Here is a 16,713-nt window from a genome sequence, read left to right as displayed (position 1 = left end):
ATGATTGTGGAAGCCATGCACCATTCTGGGAAAATGTGATTAAGTTAATTTCATTATGAAATTCATTTGATTCCTTTGATCTATGATATTGTAATGTGTGCAGGTCTTTGAACAAGGCCTTACCAGCGAACCATTGGATGGGTAAAAGCTCACAATCAATACCATAAGGAGAAACGCAAAGTTTCAAAGCACAGTAGATGAGAGGGCATGGAAATTAGGGCGTGGAGTCCTAAATCCAAGAAAGATAAAGACATGGCGTCTTGTATATTTAGGGCGCGGAGTCCTGAATATTTAAAAAGATCAAGTTGTGGAAGCTTGGATCTTTGGAGTAGATCAGGGCACGGAGTCCTCAATCTACTAAGGCACGGAGATGCATGAAATAGGGGTGCGGAATCCCTATTCTCCAGAATAAAAATACCACTCATGGATGAATTTCCTTAAATAAAATTTCATTCTCACAATTCTGGAATGACTTTCTAAAAATAGAAAGTCATGTCCAGCGTCTCAAGCACAACTTTCCAAAAATAGTAAATCACTTTACATAAATTGGTAATCAAGCAGAGTTGAAGAAAAATGAATTAACTTATCATTAATCAATCCTAATAGTTCAATCTTGATTGAATCCTCAATATTATTAATATTATTATTATCTTTTACGAGACTATGATATTATTATTAAAAAGGAATTACAAGTCAATTTTATCTCCTCAATCAATTCACACATCTCCTTCATGACTCTCATGGCTCTCTCTCTCTCTCTATCTCTCTCTCTCTCTTAAATAATTCATTATACTCTATTTTATGTACTCATCAAAAAATGGCATATTCCTTTTCACTCATTAAAAATATGTCATAAAATATTCCTCTTACTCTCTCTTTAATGCATATGTTACACTCTCCTTAACTAAGGCATGCATACCTCTCCTTAATGGAATAAGTTACACTCCTCTAAATGGAATCCAATGCATGCAAGTTACTCCTCCTTTATGACAAGAATTGGTTGCTCCTCCTATATATGAGTCTCATGTATTCTCACTTGGGGATTAGGAGGCCATGAGTGGAAGAGACTTGAGGAAAATAGTGAGAGGGAGATATGGAGAGTAGCCAATTTCTTCCATAATAAATCTGAAATTATTGTTAAAATCCTAAGATCTCTAGCTATTGAGGTTGGCCATGAGTGGTATTAACAAGAAGTGAAAAATTGCTTCCTTAGTTTCCCTTGCAAATCTCTCTATTGTTGTCTTTTGGTACTGATTGTGAGAATTTTGAGCATCTCGGGGGTTCTAAGGGGAGAAGTTCTTCCTCGATATGGTTGGGAGAAAAAACGGGTGGTTCACAATGAGTTGGTAAGGATATTGGAGCTAGAGCATACTCTCATTGGAGCTGGAGCATACTCCCATTTTTGGAGTTGTATAAATTCACTGCCAGGTATGTTGACAACATTATATTGTGTTTCTTTTTGTAGTTCATTACATGGTTTTGCTTATTTGGTTGTTGACTGAAACTTAGATGTATATCAAATGCTGCACACTAAATGTTGAAGGAATTTTGCAATAACTGTAGTTTATTTTATGTAAGCCTTTTTTGGTATAGTTTCATTGCAAGTTGATTTACATCATGTCTTAATGGCTGAAGCATTCAGGCTGCCATGAGTTTTATGAAAACATGTTAATAGCATAAATTTGGTTTTTCCTTCTCTTTTTACAATTGTAGATAAGTTTTCAGAGTATATGTTTGACAAAAGGGATAAATGAGATAGTATGAATTTGTTTTTGGTTGTGGTTTTAAATAATTGCATTTCTGGGCATTTCTGTTTCGATTTATTTTAACTTCAGGGGGTATCTGTACCTTATGGCCATGTCACCCCAACTTTGATTACAAAACAGAGTTTCAGAATCTAGTTTTGTAATCTTCTATATTTTACAGATTTGTTGCTGCTGCCTCGTGGTTTGTCTTGCTGCTTTTTTTTGTAGTTGTGATTTACCTAGTAATATATTTTGATGAAATCAGTGTGTTATATAAACTTGCAATTATTATTTTAAAGTATCAAAGGTTAATACATTGATAGTTTAATAAACTTGTGACTGCTTGTTTGATAGTTTAATAGTTAGCAGCTTGTTTTGTGACTGCTAACTATTGTTCAAAATTCCCAATGGTTGTAGCTACATCGTTGCGAGCTATTTGTAAAAATTCTTAAATATTTATAGTCATTATGTGCCTAAATTTTTGTATATGCAGCAATCAAGATGGATGAAAGTTCTACTTATGTATTAGGTTCACTTCTTGGCATTACTGACAAAGAAAATTTTTTTATGTAATCTTAGATTCATGTTAGTTAATTTTGGTGAAATCGCCTTAAGGGTTATGGTTGTAAGTGTTTGACAAAATGCCTCAATGGCTGTACATTTCATGCTTGCAAATTGTTTGACATAATGCTTCAATGGTTGTAGCTAATTACATCTGTGAATTGTTTATAAAATTGACTAAGTAAATTTAGGATTTGCAACCAACGTGTTTTGGAAATATCTCAAAGAATAAGCATGATGATTCCATTGAAGTAAAAATCCATGGAAGGCAAATTGGTTAGGTGAAATGTTGTAATTGTTAGCTCACATATGAATTCATAATAATTGGAAACCACTCCTTTAGAAGTTGAATTATCTTGTTTTTCTTCCGTTTGTTTTACCAAAGAATTCATAGGCATATTATCTAGAACAAAATCAAATTAGTCACTCTTAAACACTCTTAATTGCAATAGAATGAACAATTAGCTTATTGGAAATTGTGGTTTGTAAATATTGATATTATTTATCCCACTAAGACTCTATCATTTAAATGTGATTTTAAGACTTATGGTTGTAAGTTTTTAATCTTGAGGAACCATGACCCTGTAGCCTTAATAAGAAGTTTACTATTACCATGGGTTAGTTAGTTAGTATAAATCAGTATGTAGTGTAAAGAATACGAATAAAAATAAAAATAAAAATATAGATATATAACCTTGCATTAATTTTTACGTCTTAAAAACTTAAACTTAAATCGTATTTTGAGTCAGCGTTAGTATAACACTGATGGTTGGTAAGGTGGGACCTTACATATGGTATCAAAGTAGGTTAAAACTCTAGGACCTAGGGCTTGCCTGCTAATATTTATTTACTTACCTGAATTTTTCCTTGGTCAGGTTAAGTAATCATGGAGAGAACATCAAGGAGGAGGAAGGAAGTCTCATCTCCACCTCCCCAAGATAAAGAATCTGAGCAAATATCCATCATGGAAGTAAGGGATATGATGTTATATTTCCAAAAGATCACTGAAGTCTTGATTAGTAGGGTTGGGGGAAATCCTTCAGTGCCTGGTTCTTCATCTCAATTAGAGAGGCAAGAAATACCATTTGATGGAGATGTACATAAAGAGTTGGAAAAAGTTAAGCTTCCTATCTTTAAGGGTACCACAAAAGGGGAGGTAGCAGAAGCTTGGTTGGAAAACGTGCGCCTATGTTTTGAGTTGCAGAATTATTCTAACAACCAAAAGGAAAAGTTGGCTATATACCAACTTAAGGAGAGTGCACTATTATGGTGGAGGAATGTAATATCCCGTTTCCAGGATATCCCTCAAACCCAAGCAAACTCCAACCAAACACGTCCAAATGATATAGTGACCGGGAAACTCAAAGTGATAAAAATAACAGTGGTACAACATATAATAATGTGAACATGAAATATAAGTAGATACTCAAGAAATGCAGAGAGAAATGTTAAGCCATTTTATTATACTGAGTAATGGAAAGAGTACAAGAGGTGATCAGATAGGTAGCACCTCGACTTGCACAAGGCAAGTGAAGAAATACACTCAGAATAGCAAAGGAATGGCCTCTCTCTGAACTGTGTCCAAGTTGTTGGAGAACTGTCGTGCTGCTGCCACTGCTGGAAATCAAATGAGGATTTGGGGTTGTTCGCCTCCTCAGAAAATGCTGAAACTCTGGAATCAGACTCTACTCAAGAAACCCAGAAAAACCTAGAAAGCTTTTCTGAAATAGCTGACCCCTGAAAATCACCCCCTTGGGGATCTACGTTGTCCCTCAAGGCTCTGCGCTGCCACTGAATAAAAACCCCCAAAACTCCACCTGGAACTCGGCCAAAATCCTCCAATATGCAAGGGCTGATCCCCTGCTCAATCTCCCAGCTCAAATCCTCCTCAAAACCCTCAATCTGAAACTCCCACCAAAAGAACTGCGTCCCTCTCTCAAGACTGCGTAGTTATCCAAAATGCTCAGTTCCTCCTCCCTCCAAAGTTTAATCCTCCTACAAAAGACTTTTGAAAACTACCTTGCCCAAGCAGGCACTCGAAGTCCCTGGGGGCTAAGGGTGAGATCTCCGAACGGAGACACTCGCTGCACTAAACAATGTTGCAGACCAGCTAAACAGCCAGCGTGCTCTAAGTCGAAGTGACTAGCTCAAATGCACATAATCGAATCCAAAATGAGGAGGCTCCTCTCTCCTTTATAGCATTGGCCTCTCTCAATCCCGAGGCTCACCTCCTCCAATGTAGCTTTCCTCTTGCCACATATTTCTCACCATCTGTGCAGTCACTCCATGTGTCTACATGGGCCCCTCCTCTACGTGGTTCTTTGGCCCTCCTTGGCTCACCTTTTAAGTTACAACGTTGTGCTACTAGGGAGTGCCTTTATTCATGAAGTGAGTATGTCCCCCTCTCCTCACCTTTTTATTTATAAACAGCTATACAAGGCAAAATTGAGCAAAATCGAATATTCCAATTAGCCATGGCTAATTAGGAATATTACAAGGAACATAGAATCCCAATTGGGATACTCCATGTCTACCTTGACATGGGAACGATTTGAAGAGGAATTTCAAGCAAAGTACCTTTCTGTTGAATACTTGGAGAGGAAATTGAATGAGATCCATGATCTTAAGCAAGGAACTAAGACAATCCTTGAATATGAAGCATGATTCATGGAGTTGCTTAGATATGCTACCCATCTAATACTGAAGCCCTCAAGGTAAACAAGTTTGTGCATGGGTTGAATCCTATTAAAGGAAAAGGTGCGCATTTTGAGGTCTACTACGTTGCATGAGGTAGTGAAACAAGCAATTATAGCCAAGGAAGAATTATTGGGGAACAAAGGGGGGGATAAAACCCCAAATCTATCATTCCATGGGAAACCTCCTCGAAGGGGAGGCCAATATGTAAGACATAAATCAGGTGGTTCACATCATCAGGGATTTCAAAAGAATCATACTTTTAAGAACCAAAGAAATAACCCAAGGCAACATCTTCAACAAAGTAATGCTCGCACTCAAGAATCACCTAATAAAAGGGTCAAATTTATGAAAATTGCTCCCACTAATGGATGTTGGACTTATGGAGGACCTCATTATGAACGAGATTTCCCTCAAAAGAAGACTGAAGCACAATCAGAGCAGGAACAAGTCCCTATTAGAGATATGGGCAGAACCCATAGGATTCATGCAGTTGTGCAAAATCGCCAGGTCGAGCAACAGTCTATAGTGCTTGAAGCATGATGTAAGCTAAATGGTATGGTTGTTACTATTTTGATTGATCCTGGTGCAACTGAAAGTTTTATTTCTCCTAATGCTTTATTGAAACGTAAATTGGTGGCGATAGAGCAAAATGATTTTGATCAAGTTTAGATGCCCTCAAGACGATCTCAAAAGGTTGAATGCTTAGTGCAAGAGTGCCCTTTAGACTTGGGAGTGTGTGTCACAAATGTGAATATTTATGTGACGCCACTTGGTCACTAGGATGTGATAATTGGGATGGACTGGCTTGAAGCCCACTGAGTTGTGCTTAGTTGTCGAAGCAAAACCCTTCATTTTTTGAGTGATGAGGGCCAATCTACGGTTATCCATGGGGAAAGGAGACCTGTTTCTTTAAGACTTATCTCATTCTTGCGGATGAAGAGAAGTCTTAGGAAAAGATGTCAAATGTATGTTGTAATGACTTTAAATGAGGGAGAGCTTTCATCCTTTGAACAATATCCTTTCCTTTCACAATTCTCCGATGTCATTCCAGAGGAGTTGTCTGGTTTACCTCCAAAGCGGGAGATTGACTTCTCCATACAGCTAAAGCTTGGTACCGAACCTATATCCAAAGCTCCCTAGCGAATGTCTATTGTTGAACTTCGTGAATTGCAAGTGAAACTTCAAGAGTTATTAGACAGGGGTATGATTAGACCTAATGTTTCACCTTGGGGAGCTCTAGTGATATTTGTAAAGAAGAAGGATGAATCCCTTCGGTTCTGTGTTGAATACAGGCAACTGAATCAAGTAACTATTAGAAATCAATATCCTTTGCCTCGCATTAATGATCTATTTGATCAAATTAAGGGAGCCACCATATTCTCCAAGATTGATCTTCGATCTGAATATCATCGGCTCAGAGTTAAAGAAGAGGGTATCTCCAAAACTGCTTTTCGAACTCGTTTTGGTCATTATGAGTTCGTGGTTGTTCCTTTTGGGTTATCTAATGCCCCAAGAGTGTTTATGAGTCTGATGAATGGTGTATTTAGGAATTACTTGGACAAATTTGTACAAGTGTTCCTCGATGACATCCTAATCTATTCAAAGTCCCCAGAAGAGCATGAGCAACACATAAGATTGGTGTTACAATGCATAAGAGAAAATAAAATTTATGCAAAAAAGTCCAAATGTTCTTTTTTCCAATCAAAAATCCATTATATTAGACACATTATCTCTAGTGAAGGCATCTTTGTTGACTCAGCAAAGATCGATGCAATTTCAGAATGGCAAACACCCTCTAATGTGCATGAAGTGTGTAGCTTCATGGGTATGGCAAGATACTATCGGAGATTTATGGAGGGGTTTTAAAAATAGCTAGCCCTATCACTTCATTGCTTAGGAAGGGAGTACGATTTAATTGGACAAATGAGTGTCAGCAAGCATTTTCCAAGCTCAAACAATGTTTGACAATAGCTCTGATACTTAAGGTTCCAGATATGGATAGACCATTCATAATATGTACCAATGCGTCAAAAGATGGATTGGGTGCGGTATTATCAAAAGATGGTAGGGTGATTGCATATGCCTCTAGGAAGTTAAGGATGCATGAGGAAAACTATGCAACCCATGATCTAGAACTAGAAACTATAGTTCATGCCTTCGAATTTGGCGACATTAACTGGTGGGAAAGAAATTTGAATTGAAACAGAACATAGAGGTTTGCAACATATATTTACTCAAAGTGATCTAAATTCTAGGCAAAAAAGGTGGTCAAAACTCCTAAGTGAATATGATTTTGACATAACTTACATCAAGGGTACATTGAACAAAGTAGCCGATGCACTCAGTCGAAGACCACGAATATTTTCAGTAATTCCATTGAAGATTGATTTACGGGAGCGCATCTTGAGGGCACAAGATGTAGATGAATGGTGCAAGGAAGTTAAAGTTTCTCTTTTTGGGGAGGGGGCTAAGAAAAAAAAGGTAGAAGGGTATTCTTGTGATGACAACAGTATGGTGAGATTCATGCAAAAGATTATAGTTCCAGATCAAGATGGGATTCGTGAGTTCATTTTGAAAGAAGCTCACCGTGCAACATATATGGCTCACCCGGGAGTCCAGAAGATGTATGTTGATTTAAAGAAAATTTTCTTTTGGGCAGGCATGAAGAAGGATGTAGCAAATTTTGTGGAAAAATGTTTGGAATGTCAGCTAGTTAAAGAAGAACATGGTCATCCAGCAGGATTGTTGCAGCCACATAACATTCCTGAGTCCAAATGGGAAGCAATATCTATGGAATTTATTGTTGAATTACCTGAAACAACCAAAAGGCATAACTCCATTTTGGTGGTGGTAGATAAACTTACTAAGAGTGCCCATTTTATACCCGTTAGAGATACTTACAAAGCATCTGAAATAGCACAAGTATTTATCAAGGAGGTGGTTAGACTTCATGGTTTTCCTAAGAAAATCATATCAGATAGGGCCTCTATATTTACAGGAAGATTTTGGACTAGTTTCCAGGGAGCCCTTCAGACACAATTAAATTTCAGTACAGCTTATCATTTGGAGACTGATGGCCAAACTGAAAGAGTAAATCAAGTGTTAGAGGACATGCTTAGAATGTATGTAATGGATCAACAATCTAAGTGGGAAGATTATCTTCCTCTAGTGGAGTTTTCTTACAATAACAGTTATCACTGCTCCCTTGGTATGGCACCTTATGAGTTATTGTATGGAAGACCATGCAAAACACCTTTAAGTTGGGATAGATTAGAGGACATAATCTCAGTAGGTCCTAAAATTCTTCAAGAAATGGAAGAACAAGTGTGTCGTATAAGGCAAATATTAAAGTAGGCACAGGATAGACAGAAGAGCTATGCTGATATGAATAGAGTGGATCGTAGTTTTAAAGAAGGGGAATTTGTTTTTCTTCGAGTAAAACCTCAGAAAAGCTCTATTAGGTTTGGGAAAGGATCTAAGCTCTCTCCTTGATTTGTTGGGCCTTTTGAGATCATTGAAAGGGTTGGACCTATTACATATTGTCTTGCTTTACCACTAGTCTTTCATCGTATGCATGATGTATTTCATATTTTGGTGCTTCGTAAGTATGTTCATGATCCTTCTCACATTTTAGATTGGCATCAATTACAGGTAACAGACAAAGGAACTCTTAAGGCAGAGCCAGTTTGCATTTTATACCATCACACTCGACAACTCAGACGTCACATGGTGGACCAAGTAAAGGTCCAATGGGACCCATATAGTCCTAGTTCCACCACTTGGGAAGATGCATCTTCTATGCCTCTTGAGTTTCCTTTCTGTTTAGTTAAACTTCGGGCCAAGTTTACTCCAAGAGGGGGAGTATGTAGTGTCCTATTTTTCTAGTATAGTTTTGTCACTCCTATCAAGGGTTATATATATATGATAGGTTGATCACTTGATTGAGGAATAATGTTTTACATACATAGTTATATTTCCTTTTATGTTTATGTATGACAGATTGATCACTGGATTGGGGAATAATGTTTTATATAGTTATATTTCCTCTTATATGTGGCATCATTGATTATGTGTATTAGATGGTTTTGGTTAAGTAAAATGTTATACATATGTTTTTTTTATTGTATCTAATTTATGAAGCAAGTGTATGACATGGATGGTGATCCAAGATTGAGACACATATACCCATGGATTCTCATGGTTATGCGGAATAGATGGTTAATTATGATTTATGGGTGATACATGATTTGTGTGATTATATATGTCTAATATTGTACTAAGCAGGATGTGGTAGGGTAATTGGTCATTTTCCAACAAGGATATTCAATTATGAATGATTGTGGAAGTCATTTCTTCAAAACCAAAATCACTGTGGAAGCCATGCACCATTCTGTGTAAAATGTGATTAAGTTAATTTCATTGTGAAATTCATTTGATTCCTTTGGTCTATGAACAAGGCCTTACTAGCGAACCATCAAATGGGTAAAAGCTCACAATCAATACCATAAGGAGAAATGCAAAGTTTCAAAGCACAGTAGATGAGAGGGCATGGAAATTAGGGCGTGGAGTCCTAAATCCAAAAAATATAAAGACATGGAGTCTTCTATATTTAGGGTGTGGAGTTCTGAATATTTAAAAAGATCAAGTTGTGGAAGCTTGGATCTTTGGAGTAGATCAGGGCACAGAGTCCTCAATCTACTAAGGCACGGAGATGCATGAAATAGGGGTGCAAAACCCCTATTATCCAGAATAAAAATACCACTCATGGATGAATTTCCTTAAATAAAATGTCATTCTCACAATTCTGGAATGACATATCCAGCATCTCAAGCACAAATTTCCAAAAACAGTAAATCACTTTACATAATTTGGTAATCAAGTGGAGTTGAAGAAAAATGAATTAACTTATCATTAATCAATCCTAATAGCTCAATCTTGATTGAATCCTCAATATTATTATTATCTTTTACAAGACTATGATATTATTATTAAAAAGGAATTAGAAGTCAATTTTATCTCCTCAACCAATTCACACATCTCCTTCATGACTCTCTCTCTCTCTCTCTCTCTCTCTCTTTTAAATAATTCATTATACTCTATTTTATGCACTCATCAAAGAATGGCATATTCCTTTTCACTCATTAAAAATATGTCATAAAATATTCCTCTTACACTCTCTTTAATGCATATGTTACACTCTCCTTAACTAAGGCATGCATACCTCTCCTTAATGGCATAAGTTACACTCCTTTAAATGGAATCCAATGCATGCACATTACTCCTCCTTTATGACAAGAATTGGTTGCTCCTCCTATATATGAGTCTCATGTATTCTCACTTGGGGATTAGGAGGCCAAGAGTGGAAGATACTTGAGGAAAATAGTGAGAGGGAGAGATATGGAGAGTAGCCAATTGCTTCCATAATAAATCTGAAATTATTGTTAAAATCCTAAGATCTCTAGCTATTGAGGTTAGCCATGAGTGGTATTGAGAGGAAGTGAAAATTTGCTTCCTTAGTTTGCCTTGCAAATCTCTCTACTGTTGTCTTTTGGTATTGCTTGTGAGCTTTTGCAGCTCGGGGGTTCCAGGGGGAGAAGTTCTTCCTGGATATGGTTGGGAGGAAAACCAGGTGGTTCACAATGAGTTGGTAAGGATATTGGAGCTGGAGCATACTCTCATTGGAGCTGGAGCATACTCCCATTTTTTGAGTTGTATAAATTCACTGCCAGGTATGTTGACAACATTATATTGTGTTTCTTTTTGTAGTTCATTACATGGTTTTTGCTTATTTGGTTGTTGACTGAAACTTAGATGTATATCAAATGTTGCACACTAAATGTTGAAGGAATTTTGCAATAATTGTAGTTTATTTTATGTAAGTTTTTTTTGTATAGTTTCATTACAAGTTGATTTACATCATGTCTTAATGGCTGAAGCATTCAAGCTGCCATGAGTTTTATGAAAACATGTTAATAGCATAAATTTGGTTTTTCCTTCTCTTTTTCCAACTGTAGATAAGTTTTCAGAGTATATGTTTGACAAAAGGGATACATGAGATAGTATGAATTTGTTTTTGGTTGTGGTTTTAAATAATCGCATTTCTGGGCATTTTTGTTTCGATTTATTTTAAGTTCAAGGGGTATTAGTACCTTATGGCCATGTCACCCCAACTTTGATTACAAAAAACAAAGTTTCAGAATCTGGTTTTGTAATCTTCTTTATTTTACATATTTGTTGTTGCTGCCTAGTGGTTTGTCTTGCTGCTTTTTTTTTGTAGCTGTGATTTACTTGGTAATATGTTTTTATGAAAACAATCTGTTATATAAACTTGCAATTATTATTTTAAAGTATCAATGGTTAATACATTGATAGTTTAATAAACTTGTGACAGCTTGCTTAATAATTTAATAGTTAGCAGCTTGTTTTGTGACTGCTAACCGTTATTCAAAATTCCTAATGGTTGTAGCTACATCGCTGCAAGCTATTTGTAAAAATTCTTAAATATTTATAGTCATTATGTGCCTAAATTTTTGTATATGCAGCAATCAATATGGATGACAGTTCTACTTATGTATTAGGTTCACTTCTTGGCATTACTGACAAAGAAAAAGAAATTATGTAATCTTATATTCATGTTAGTTGATTTTGTTGAAATCGCCTTAAGGGTTATGGTTGTAAGTGTTTGACAAAATGCCTCAATGGTTGTACATTTCATGCTTGCAAACTATTTGACATAATGCTTCAATGGTCGTAGCTAATTTCATCTATGAATTGTCTCTAAAAATGACTAAGTAAATTTAGGATTTGGAACCAAGGTGTTTTTGGAAATATCTCAAAGAATAAGCATGGTGATTCCATTGAAGTAAAAATCCATGGAAGGCAAATTGGTTAGGTGAAATGTTGTAATTGTTAGCTCACATATGAATTCATAATAATTGGAAACCACTCCTTTAGAAGTTGAATTATCTTGTTTTTCTTCCCTTTGTTTTACCAAAGAATTCATAGGCATATTATTTAGAACAAAATCAAATTAGTCACTCTTAAACACTCTTAGGTGCAATAGAATGAACAATTAGCTTATTGGAAATTGTGGTTTGTAAATATTGATATTATTTATCCCACTAAAGACTTTATCATTTAAATGTGATTTTAAGACTTATGGTTGTAAGTTTTGGATCTTGAGGAACCATGACCTTGTAGCCTTAATGAGAAGTTTAATATTACCATGGGTTAGTTAGTTAGTAGAAATCAGTATGTAGTGTAAAGAATACCAATAAAAACAAAACAAAAAATGTAGATATATAACCTTGCATTAACTTTTACGTCTTAAAAACTTAAACTTAAATTGCACTTTGAGTCAGCCTTAGTATAATACTGATGGTTGGTAAGGTGGGACCTTATAGGATGCCAAATGTTTTCAATTCAGATTGAAGACCTTTCTAGTAGCAAACAAAAACAATTTGTAGAGGATTATCCTCTATTAGAAAAAATATAAGGATGTATTTCAAGAAGAAATACTAGGACTTGCTCTAAGAAGGGATATAAAATTTAATATTGATCTTACACCTGGAGAAGTTCCAGTATCAAAAGCCCCATACAGAATGAGTATTCTTGAACTATTGGAATTAAAAATTCAACTACAAGAACTACTAGACAAGATGTATATAAGACCTAGTGTATTCCCTTGGGGTGCACCAGTCTTATTTGTTAAAAATAAAGACAGAACCCCTAGATTTTGTATAGAATACAGGTAACTCGACAAAATGACCATAAAAAATATCGCTTGCCCTAAATTGATGACTTGTTTGACCAAGTTAAAGGAGCTTCAATTTTCTCAAAAAATGACTTAAGATTTGGATACCATCATATTAGAATCAAAGACAAGGATATTCGCAAAACATCATTGAGGACACAGTATGGACATTATGAGTTTTTTCTACTTCCATTCAGTCTCACTAATGCACCAACAAATTTTATGTGTCTTATGAATAGTGTACTTAGCCCATTTTTGGACAAAATTGTCATTGTATTCATAGATGACATTTTACTCTACTCAAAGAGTAAATAAGAACATGATCATCATTTTCAAATGGTTCTTCAAACACTTAGAGAAAATGAGTTGTATGCTAAGTTTAGCAAGTGCTTATTTTATCATAAACATATTCACTATTTAGGCCATGTGGTATTTGAAGAAGGGATTGCTATGGATCCAGAAAAGATAAATGATATCATAGAGTGGTCAGTGCCTAAGGATGTGGCTGATATTAGGCCTTTCATGGGAATCATGGGTTATTGTAGAAGGTTCATAGAGGGGTTTTCCAAACTAACATACCTAATTACTTCTTTACTGAAGAATAGAATTAAGTTTGAAAGGAATAAAAAATGTTTGGATAGTTTTGAAAAATTGAAGCTATTGTTATCTATTGCTCCAATATTGAAACTAGTTGATTCCAATAAAGATTTTATAGTTTGTACTTATGTGTGTAAAGAAGGTTTGGGGGAGGGTTTGATGCAAGAAGGCCATGTAATAAGTTACAAGTCCAAAAAACTTAAAGATCATACGAAGAACTATGTTACACATGATCTAGAGTTGGCAACCATCATTAATGCCTTAAAAATGTGAAGGCACTATCTTATGGGGAGAAAATTCCAACTAAAAATTGATAATGTCAGTCTCAAATATTTATTTGTCAAGTCAAATCTGAATGTTAGGCAAGCATGATGGATGACATTCCTTAGATAATATCACTTTGAAATCATACACATTAGGGAAAAGAGAAAAAAAAAAAATTGCAGGTGCTCTGAGCAAAAAATGTAATAAGATTTGTGACATTTCTACAAGCAGTTGTCAAATAAATATGGTTGAAAAGGTCAAAACAATTGCATATTTGATCAAGATAATGTAAAATGTAAGGAAAAAATTCAGAAATCTGACTTATAGGATGAAGAAGAGAGTGTTTTTTTAGTGAATGATCAATACATGTTGATGTATAGGGATATAGTTTATTTACCTAATGATTCAGATTTGAAATCATGTGTCATATATGAACTACATAAGAAGCTTACAACAAGACATCCCAGTTATTAAAAGTTAATAATTATGTTAAGAAAATATTTTTATTAGCCTAATATGAAAACAGAAACAACAGAATATGTAGCCAAATGCTTAAAATGTCAACATGTTAAAGCTTCCCATCAACATCCAACTGGACTATTACAACCTTTACCCATTCCATAATGAAAATGGGAGGTAATATCTACGGACTTCATCACTGCTTGCTAAAAACTAGGAGACAACATGACTCTATAATGGTGGTGGTTGAAAAACTTCGTAAAGCAACACATTTTATTGCTATAAAATCTACCTTCAAGGCCATTAACATAGTAGAAATATTCATGAAGGAGGTCTTTAGATTGCATGGTATGCCTAAAACTATGATTTTAGATCGTGATGCAAAGTTTACTTCTAAATTTTGGAAGGGTTTATTTGAGGGCATGGGAACAAAATTAAATTTTAGCACAACTTATCATCCTCAAACTAATGGTCAAACAGAAAGTTCCAATCATATCTTAGAAGATATGTTGAGAATGTATGTCATGGATAGGCCCACTAAATGGGAAGACTATCTCCACTTAGCTAAGCTTTCCTACAATAATGGATATCAAACTTCATTAGAATTGAGTCCTTTTGAGGTGATGTATTCGAGATGGTGCAAAGTACCATTGAGTTGGGATCATCTTGAAGATAGGCTAGTGTTAAGTCCAAATATGTTAAAGGAGATTGAAGAGGCAATTCAACATAAGAAAAAATTGAAAGTAGCTTAGAATTTCCAGAAGAGTTATGGGGATCTGAAAAGAGTTCAAAAATAATTCAATATTGGTGATCGTGTTTATTTTAAGGTGAAACCAAAGAAGAGCACACTTACACTTGGAAATTGCGCCACTTTATCACCTAGATACTGCAAATTGTTTAAGTGTTAACAAGGATTGTACCAGTGGCTTATCAACTTGATCTTCCAACAAACATGAGAAATCATAATGTGTTTCATGTATCTTTGTTAAAAGAATATGTTCATGACACAACTCAGATAATTGATTGGAATGTTGTACAAGTAGAACCATAGGGAGAGTTCCTAGTAGAGCCTCTATGTATTTTAGGCTAGAGGGATGTCACGCTCTAGAATTTAGAACTATAAATTCAATTAAACCTTTTAAACTATAAAGTCATAGTGCATAAGTGGTATGAGTATAAACTATAAACTAGAATTCAATAGTTCAATTGTTTACGAAATGCAAACAATGAGGTATAAAAATTATGGAGAACAAAAAGAGTAGCATATAATGAGTCTGAAAACATTAGTTAGGTTGCTAAAGTCACAGTAAGTGGTTGAAGGTGACCTTGGTATTTATTAAAGCAAATGTACAATATTAAAGTCCTCGGGTTATAGAAACTCTTTCTTATATAAGTACATATTAGGCATAAAATCCTATGGCTTGTAAATTTCCAACTAAGAAGAATTTCCTGAGAATTATCCCTATTAACTAAAATTACAAAAATATTGGAACCCTTGTTTTCCATTGTCGATTAAAAAAGTCACGCACAAGCAGAGAAGTAACTAGGGGTTCATGATCATCTTACCTAGGAGGAAGAAGTTGAATATCCCGTGAGTGGCTGGTAAGCTCCGAATTACATTCTCAAAGGAAAAAGTTTTAAAATGTTTCTCGAGGATGTATTTACCTACGAGTATAAAAGAGAAAAATGAAATACTTAACGAAGAAGAGAGAGAGACTTGCACAATAATTACCTAAAAGAAATGTTTATAAACCAAGCACTTTGTCAAACTCTCTGCAAAATAAATAATAAATAATTATATATTATTAAATTATGGTTTTTACACCTTTGGACAAATTTAGAAATTCAGAAACCCTTTAAATAATTAATTGAAAATTCATTAGGTTTTATATCCTTGTAAAAACCCTATGCCATAATCTAAGAAGAAAGAATGGATTTGGTGCAAGTATATATATATATATATGGGGTTAAAACCCTCTGAATGTTTAATAGAATTATATACACTAGAATTACTAAACAAAATATCTTATGGCCTAGCTTGTGTAACTGCTTAAATGGCCATGGCATTAGTCTAGAGAAAACCCATTCCCAATTTTACTAACAACTTATTTAGGGCTAGGGTTTTCAAATATGAAAACCTAGCCATGAAATTAACATAATACAAATTAATGAGATAACATTAATTAATGAGATAACATTTGAGAAGAAGGATAAAATAAATAAATGTTTACCAGTGCAAGAAAACAAACTTTCAGGCATTGGAAATCGGCCAAATAAATTCATCGTAGAAGAAAATTAAAACACTAGATGGTGAAATAGCCCTAAAAACCTTATAGCCTTGCTAGGAATGAATAGGGTTTAGTTTTTAATAAACTAAATATGCAAGATATGTTTTGAATTATTAACTAAGAGAATTCAAATACAAAATAAGAGCAGTGTTGCTACCAAGGCATTCAAAAACACTAAAATTAATAATAATAAATTCGGAAGACAGTTGTGACCAAAACGAAGCTCCAAAACTAAGAAATGAAACTGGACTCGAAACCTGAAAGTGAGAAGAAAAAAAAATGTTAGCTAGGTAAAATAAAAAGGAATTACTATGAAAGACAATATATAATGCTAGTTAGGTCAAATAAA

The 16,713-nt window shown here is 34.9% G+C and overlaps 1 pseudogene; it reads left to right on the top strand.

The window, feature by feature from the left end:
- LOC149250236 (vacuolar protein sorting-associated protein 22 homolog 1-like) overlaps positions 1 to 16,713 on the top strand; it is a 49,729-nt pseudogene that overhangs the window by 7,302 nt on the left and 25,714 nt on the right.

Source organism: Pinus tabuliformis, chromosome 7 (genome assembly GCF_031772625.1).
Source record: "Pinus tabuliformis cultivar Carrire ecotype Pingquan chromosome 7, CPIR1, whole genome shotgun sequence".
Classification (NCBI taxonomy): domain Eukaryota; kingdom Viridiplantae; phylum Streptophyta; class Pinopsida; order Pinales; family Pinaceae; genus Pinus; species Pinus tabuliformis.
The sequence above is the reverse complement of the archived record's forward strand: the minus strand, read 5'-3'. Positions and strand labels throughout refer to the sequence as shown.